This window comes from Papio anubis, chromosome Y (genome assembly GCF_008728515.1).
Source record: "Papio anubis isolate 15944 chromosome Y, Panubis1.0, whole genome shotgun sequence".
NCBI lineage: Eukaryota > Metazoa > Chordata > Mammalia > Primates > Cercopithecidae > Papio > Papio anubis.
Genome location: NC_044997.1, coordinates 2,271,876 through 2,280,006, shown reverse-complemented (window position 1 = coordinate 2,280,006; position 8,131 = coordinate 2,271,876). Strand labels below are relative to the sequence as shown.

General features: G+C 39.1%; 1 pseudogene; it reads left to right on the top strand.

The window, feature by feature from the left end:
• Positions 1–1,710: 1,710 nt before the first annotated feature.
• Positions 1,711–7,422, top strand: LOC116272390 (annotated as a pseudogene).
• The last annotated feature ends 709 nt before the right edge of the window (positions 7,423–8,131 follow it).

Genomic DNA, 8,131 nt, shown 5'->3' with positions numbered 1-8,131 from the left:
ATCTCACTTAACCAAACTAAAGGAATGGGATAACTTACTGTATTCAAATAGTGTGCTAAGTTGTTTACTTTTTCCCCTCCCTGGGACTAACAGAGTATATTAACTTGGAGACTTAGCACCTATTTGCTTGGGGAAGTTTCTCTATTTCCAAAATATATATATGATTTAATAGTTTACATTTAATGTATAACTCTTCATGCCTCTCTGGGCTTTCGTTTTCTAATCCAAGATTATTTTGAAGACTCTGTTATTTTTCACAAAAACTTTGACCTCTTTACTAACCTAAATAATTTTATTTTTTGCTTTTTAATAAATTGATTATCCATTTTAAGAAAAGAATGCAGTCTTAAGTTTAGCAGCTTATTGTAGACTGACTGTGATTTTTTTTCTTTTACAACACTTTCATACAGACAGTATTTAAATATCTTGAATATGTATTTTCAAATTTTCTTTGTGGGAAAAAATAATTTATTACTTTACAGATACATATTGAATAGGCTGACAGATACAAACTTTGTCTCTTTTTTGCAATATTATTATTTAGATCAATTCACTGACAAAACATTAAAATACATGCTTATTAATAGGTATATTACTTAATAGTGCTTCCACAATTGATTTAGATTTTAAGTGAAACTCATATTTTAGTAGTTTCCTAATTAGATGTGTTTTCCTTCGGGTTTCTAACAGTGACATTGTGTCCGGAATTTGCGGGTTCTTGGTCTCGCTGAATTCAAGAATTAAGTCGCAGGCAACGACAGTGAGGGTTACAGTTCTTAAAGATGGTGTGTCTGGAGTTTGTTCTTTCAGATGGTCACATGTGTCCACAGTTTCTTCCTTCTGGTGGGTTCATGGTCTGGCTGACTTCAAGCGTGAAGCTGCAGACCTTTGTGGTCAGTGTTACAGCTCTTAAAGGCAGTGCGTCTGGAGTTGTTCATTCTTCCCAATTGGTTCGTGGTCTTGATGGCTTCAGGAGTGAAGCTGCAGATCTTCATGGTGAGTGTTACAGTTTATAAAATCAGTGCCGACTCAAAGAGTAAGCAGCAGCAACATTTATTGCAAAGAGCAAACCAACAAAGCCTTCACAGTGTGAAAGCGTACCCCAGGGGGTTTCCACTGCCCTTTTGGGCCGCCTGCTCTTATTTCCTTATCTGGTCCCACCCACATCCTGCTGATTAGTTCATTTTACAGAGCGCTGATTGGTCCATAGAACAGGGTACTGATTGGTGTTTACAATCCTCTAGCTAGACATAAAAGTTCTCCAAATCCCCACTAGATTAGCTAGACACAGAACACTGATTGGTGCATTTACAAACATTGAGCTAGACACAGGGTGCTGATTGGTGTGTTTAAAAACCCTGAGCTAGACACAGAGTGCTGATTGGTGCATATACAATCCTCCAGCTAGACATAAAAGTTCTCCAAGTCCCCACTGACTCAGGAACCCAGCTGGCTTCACCTAGTGGATCCCCCACCATGGCTGCAGCGGAGCCTGCCCGGCCAGTCCAGTGCCATGTGACTGCACTCCTCAGTCCTTGGGTGGTCCATGGGAGGAAGTGCCAGGCACAGCAGGAGGCCGCACTGGCCAGGGAGGCTAAGGCACGTGGCAGCCCACTGTGTGGGGGCCTGGGCCTGGCAGGCTGCAGGTCCCAAGCCCTTCCCTGCCCTTCCCAAGCCCTCAGGCAGCTGAGGCCCAGTGAGAATTCGAGCATGGCGCAGGCAGGTCAGCAGTGCTGTGGAACCGGGCACACCCTCTACAGCTACTGGCCCTGGGCCGGTGGCACTGGCCAGCGGCTCCAAGTGTGGGGCCTGTGGAGCCCACACCTGCCAGAACTCATGCCAGCCAGTGAGCGCCAGGTGCAGTCCCAGTTCCCACCCGGGCTTCTCCCTTAACACCTCCCTGCAAGCAGAGGGAGCCAGCTCCAGCCTTGGCCAGCCCAGAGAGGGGCTCCCACAGTGCCCCGGCAGGCTGAAGGCCTCCTCACACACAGCCAGAGTGGGCGCCAAGACCCAAGGAGGTGCCCAGAGTGAGCACGGGCTGTCAATATGCTGTCACCTCTCAACATTTTCTTGTTGACAACTAACTTGAATCCTTTGATCCTAAAATTTCTTTTTAATGTCTAGTTATTCTTCTTTTATTAGTATGGTTTTCAAAAATATTCAGAAAAAAACAGATCTTTGAATTATGATTATAGTCTTCTTAAACTTCACCTAATACTTTTCCATGTTATTTAGAAAGTATTTTAAAAGTACTTAGTGACAAGCTTTATAGGGAAAATATATATTGTTTTGAAGTTCTGACAATTTTTTTTTTTTTTTTTTTTGGGAGGTGGAGTCTCACTCTATTGCCAGGCTGGAATGCAGTGGTGCAATCTTGGGTCACTGCAACCTCCACTTCCCAGCGTCAGGCCTGTGAGCCCAAGCCTGCACGTACATATCCTGGTGGCCTGAAGCAACTGAAGAACCACAAAGTAAGTGAAAATGGACAGTTCCTGCTTTAACTGATGACATTCTATCATGGTGATTTGTTCCTGGCCCACTCTAACTGATCAATTGATCTTCTTCTGGACAATGAGTATCAGAAGCTCCCCACTGAGCACCTTGTAACCCCTTCCCCTGCCCACAAGAGAAAAAAAACCCTTTGACTGTAATTTTCCACTACACACCCTGTAAGACTGCCCCACCCCATCTCCCTTTGCTGACTTCTTTTTTGGACTCAGTCCACCTGCACCCAAGTGATTAAAAAGCTTTATTGCTCACACAAAACCTGTTTGGTGGTCTCTTCACACAGATATATGTGACACCCAGGTTCAAGTGATTCTTCTGCCTCAGCCACTTGAGTAGCTGAGAATACAGGCATCCACCAGCATGTGGCACTATGCCCAGCTAATTTTTATATATTTAGTACAGATGGGGTTTCACCATGTTGGCCAAGATTGTCTCAATCTCCTGAATTCATGATCCACCTGCCTGAGCATCCCAAAGTGCTGGGATTAACTGTACCCAGTCACAAAATCAATTCTTGAGCTTTAAGAGAATATGTTTTACAAAGGTTTATGTGACTTACCCTTCTTTTACTTCCCCCAGTATAGTACTTTACTTTTGACCTAACATTGTCTTTGACAATTACTGTATTATAATGGAAAGGATACTGGGAGTCAGGAAACTATCCAGTTAATTAAGTGCCTGTAGTCAAACTATGTAAATTTTCTGCATGTGTAAATGTGAAATTAATCAGAGTAGGCAATCCTTTAGGGCATAAAAATGTTTCATCCTAGAAAAAAGTAGTTGTTGCAATTTAAGAAATATGATAACTTTCTCATGTCATTTGAAAATCATGCAAATAAATCTGAGAAATAAATATTCTAAGATTAATAAAATAGTTTGTATTTCTCATTTTAGTAGAAAACTGTTTTATGAGACTTCTTAAATTCTTGAATGGAGAAATTTTTCTTGTGACTATTGTTGTACAAAATTTCTAATATTTTGGAGCCAGGCCTAATGCCCACACCTGTAATCCCAGCAACTCAGAAGGCTGAGTTATGAGGATCACTTGAACTCAGGAGTTTGAGCCTGTGGAGAGCTATGTTGTACCATGGCACTCTAGCTTGGGCAACAGAGGGAGCCCTCACACACACATACATGCTTAACCATGAACACACACATAAATCATGAAAAATTTTGCCTTGCTGTGATTGTAAGATACAATGAATTTTTCTGAGTTTCCCTTCAAAGGTTTAGCCTGTTAACTGCCTTGTTCTTTGTTCCCAAACCTAACTTTCTTGTTCTACATGCCTGCTAGTTACTGTAAAAAGCCCACCCACTTCCTGACAGCTCTAATCAGTAACTCACATCTCTTCCCTTGGTTACATGTACCCATTGTTCCCCCAAAACTTCACATCTCACATGCTTCACCACTGTTCCTCATGTCCCTCTTTCCTTCCATATTTAGAAATATATTTGCAAGTAGCCAAGCAGGTCAGCTCAGATTGTGCAGTCCAACCCCAGCCCATGGGGAAGTGACAGAGGTAAGGACCATTCATCAGAGATAAAAATCCCCTGTTCTCCTTTGTTCCCTGTGCTCTTGCAATCTTGATTGATGTGAGTGGAACCCTTCTGCAGAGGTAAATTGCCTTGCTGAGAAAACTTTTGCCTGAGTTCTGGTTTCACTTTGCAGCACCAAGCATTTATTTCCAGAGCTTTTTTATATCCAACATGATGAATTGTTCTAAATGGATAATTTTAAACAATTCAAGTTAGTAAATGATTTTGAAAGAATACCAAGCCATTTCTTAATGGGAAAGAAAAATTCAAAACTCCGGATGCATGAGTTTTGTTAAAATAATAGAGATAAGTTTTACTGCTAAATTGCCCTAATTGTGGCAGAGTTGATAAAAATGTTGATTTTGTTGTTGTCATTGATTGTTTTGCTTAACTTAAATCTGTTGTAAGCATGAAGACAACTGAATTTAGGTAGTGGGGTAAATGTAGTTTTAAAAAGTGAAGACTGCTTTAGAATTTTGATTTTTTTCCTTGGGATTTCATTGTAATTTTTTTTTCCTTTTGGGTTTTTGAAAACTAAAGCATGGTAATTTTTATGTTTGCCAGTTTAAATATTAATAAAGGATGTTATTTATATAATGCAGCAATTGTGGTGAATCTAAGATTACTTCAGTATTTCAGTTTATAGAGATGTAACAAATGTAAAATTAGTCTTATACCTGGAATCAGAAAACTTGTTGAGAGACTATTTATTAGCAGTTTTTCCAGTGTTTGTAACATTTCTCTAGCAGTAGTGTAATGTAATATAAATCTGCTATACAAGTAAACTAATGTAAGTTAAGTGTTTGTAAAGTGTATGAATACTTTGATATCTTTTATGGGATCACTGAGTTTGAAATTATTTATGATGAAACCAGTATTTTTATTTACTCTAAGACAGTTGAATTTTTCTGTTAGTCAAAGAGTGATTTTCCCTATTTTCAGTTTTTTTAGTATTAGTTTTTGTCATTTTTCCCTCTCAGAACAGTAATAATCCTGATGCCTGTTGCCAAGCCCTTTTCCAGGAGAGTAACAAATATTTATATTTGGAATACCGTAGTCCAAATGACAAGATGAATAGAAATTACCATTTGTATATTAACTTGGGTATTCAGTCTTCTAGTGGTTATCACCCAGGAAATGGAGCTCAACTTAATGGTGGACAAATGCTGGTACATAGCTCAAGTGATGGGCATATTGATCTACACCAAAGAGTAGGTAAAACAGTGTATATATTTTGTTCAAAGACTAAGCACCAGCTGTTGTAACTGCCACTTACAACTATAATTTAATTTTTGTGATTGAACAGTACAGAAATGCAGGTATTCCTCCTTCACAGCCACCTCAACAGTCATTTTCCATGCAAATGGAAATGAATCTATCTGCTATGCAAAGATCTTCACTATCACCACCACCTCCTCCTCCTTCATTTGTACATATTCCTCAGTATAGTACAAATCCTGTTACCATTGCAGGATCTCAAAACCTTGCTTCTGGACAGATGGTACCAAGAGGTTTACAAATTCCAAGCAATATCTATGGTTCTCCTGGTTCTATTTGTGTGAGGCGCACCTGTCACAGTACGCCATGGCAGTTCTCACTACAGGGCCCACTGCCTCATTATAGCCAGCATGCTTTACCTGTTTATGCACATCAACAGAACTATCAGCCATCTCAGTATTCTCACAAACAGCAGATCTCTCAGTCAGCTTACCAGCCACCACCTACCTCTCAATGTTCTTCACCCTTCAGCTCTCCTCAGCATCAAGCACAGTCTTCCCAGTTGGGCCACCCAAGTGCTCATGTCTTCTTGCCACCTAGTCAGGACCTCCTGGCTGTCAGAAACAGTGAAATCATTCAGTAGCATGTATCCCATACACAACATTTAGCTCACCCAGAGGATTCATGAAAAGGATAGAAATTATAGTTGAACCTTCTCAAAGACCTGGAACAGCAGTTAATAGGAGTCTTTCACCCATCAGTAATCAACTTGCTTCATGGTAATTGGCATTTTCTCTATGCAGGCACTGTAACACCTTGAAGTTCTTCTTCAAGGGGAATGTATAGCCAATCAAAGCTTTCAGTGAATGTGAATCCCATGCCCATTACATATACACAATGAAGTGGACCTTCGTGTGCCCTATCACAGTCTCCTCAGATAATACCACAACTATCTGCAGTTTTAAAAATTACTGTAGGTGGAGCAACAACTGAAAATATTTAAAATTTAGTGGACCAAAGTGAATATTTGGCAGTGCCAGAACCTATTCAGCCAATTTTAGTGACTCCAGGCCCTGGAGGAAAAAAAAAAAAGTCAGAAATATCAGAGTTCTAGTTCTGAATCAGATGACTATGCGTACATACAGGGTGAATTTTAATTGTTTTATGAAATTCGATCTTTGTGGTGAAGTGAAAAATTCTTATTCAAAATAAAAGTTATTTATATTCACTATTAAGTTTGTTTAATATTTATTAAATGTTGAACAACATAATTTATAAGGATAAGGCAAGTCCTTCAGAGTCATCTATAAATTTACTTACATACAAAGTCCTATACATTTTTCTTATGAAAAATCCAGCATGAGAAAACCTAAAACACTTCTCAGGATAATGAGAGAAAGATGCCAATGAGTAAAATGTATGTTGTCAAAAGTACAGACTTCAGAGAGGGGAATATACATTTTTAGAGGGAGTATAATCTTCATCAAAGTGAAAGAATTTAAACTTTGGGGGAAAATAGTCCTGAAAGGAGTAACGATAATTATATGGTAGAAGTGGAATTAGAATGAACATACTAATATGTGTGATATTGGGCCTTTTAAAAATATACACACAGTTTGAAAGAATCTGATTGAAAATATCACATAACTACATGGATGTATAGGTGCAGCAGTTACATTTTGGACTATCTAGTTCTATTCCATATAAGCAGGATAAAACTTGAAAGAAATTTGAGCAAATGCCAATTAAAGTTAGATGATAGGATTTCTTATTATTATTTTATACATAAATTTCCAGGTAACTTTTTCAGTGTTATCCTCTGCAAGCGCCCTATCTTTAATGCTATAGAGCCTTGCTGTTACATCAACAAGCAAGGATGGAGAGGTTAGCAAAGCAACTGCAACTTGAGAAAGGGGAGCTAGAGCTATTAAAGGCTGAAGTTAATGACATGGAGCATGACCTGATGCACAGATGGCTAAGAAGGGTCAGCTGCACTACTGTGATCCCAATGGTAAGTGATTTGTTGGAATGTATTGGAAGGAAGATGAGGATATTAACTGTCTAGGCAATTTTATTTTTTAGTATTTACTTCCTGCATAGTGGTTGAAAACAATGCTTTTTGTCACAATAACTTGATGGCTTATTTTGCGTGTGAGTGATTCTAGGCTCATTAGTGACTTCAGATACTGACACATATAATCAAGATACAACATATTATTTTTATAAATTGCTTTCATTAAAAATAGAAATGAAGACTGAAACTTGACCAAGATAGAGACTGGAGATGTTATTTGTTATTCTCCTTGAATTTATTTCTTCTAGGCTTTTCTTTTTTGAGGGGGGGTCTTGCTCTGTTGCTCAGTCTGGAGTACAGTGGTGCGATCTTAGCTCACCGCAAGTTCTGCCTCCTGGGTTCAAGTAATTCTCACATGAGCCTCTCAAGTAGCTGGGATTACAGGGGTGCTCCACCATGCCTGACTAATTTTTTTTATTTTTAATAGAGACAGTTTAACCATATTCACCAGACTGCTCTCGTACTCCTGACCTCAAGTGATCTATCCACCTCTGTCTTCCAAAGTGTTGAGATCACAAGCGTGAGCCACTGCATCCAGCTTGAAGTTTAATATTCTTTTCCAATGAGTTAAAAAGAGACCAGCATGAATTTGAAAGATGTATTGCCATAAACTATTTTTAATGCTTTGGAATTTTATTTAATGTAAGTAATTTTAAAAACTGGATTTTAGAGTATTGTTAAAATTTATAAGAGGAATTAGTCTAATGAAAATATTGGCCGAGCGCGGTGGCTCAAGCCTGTAATCCCAGCACTTTGGGAGGCCCAGGCGGGCGAATCACGAGGTCAGGAGATCAA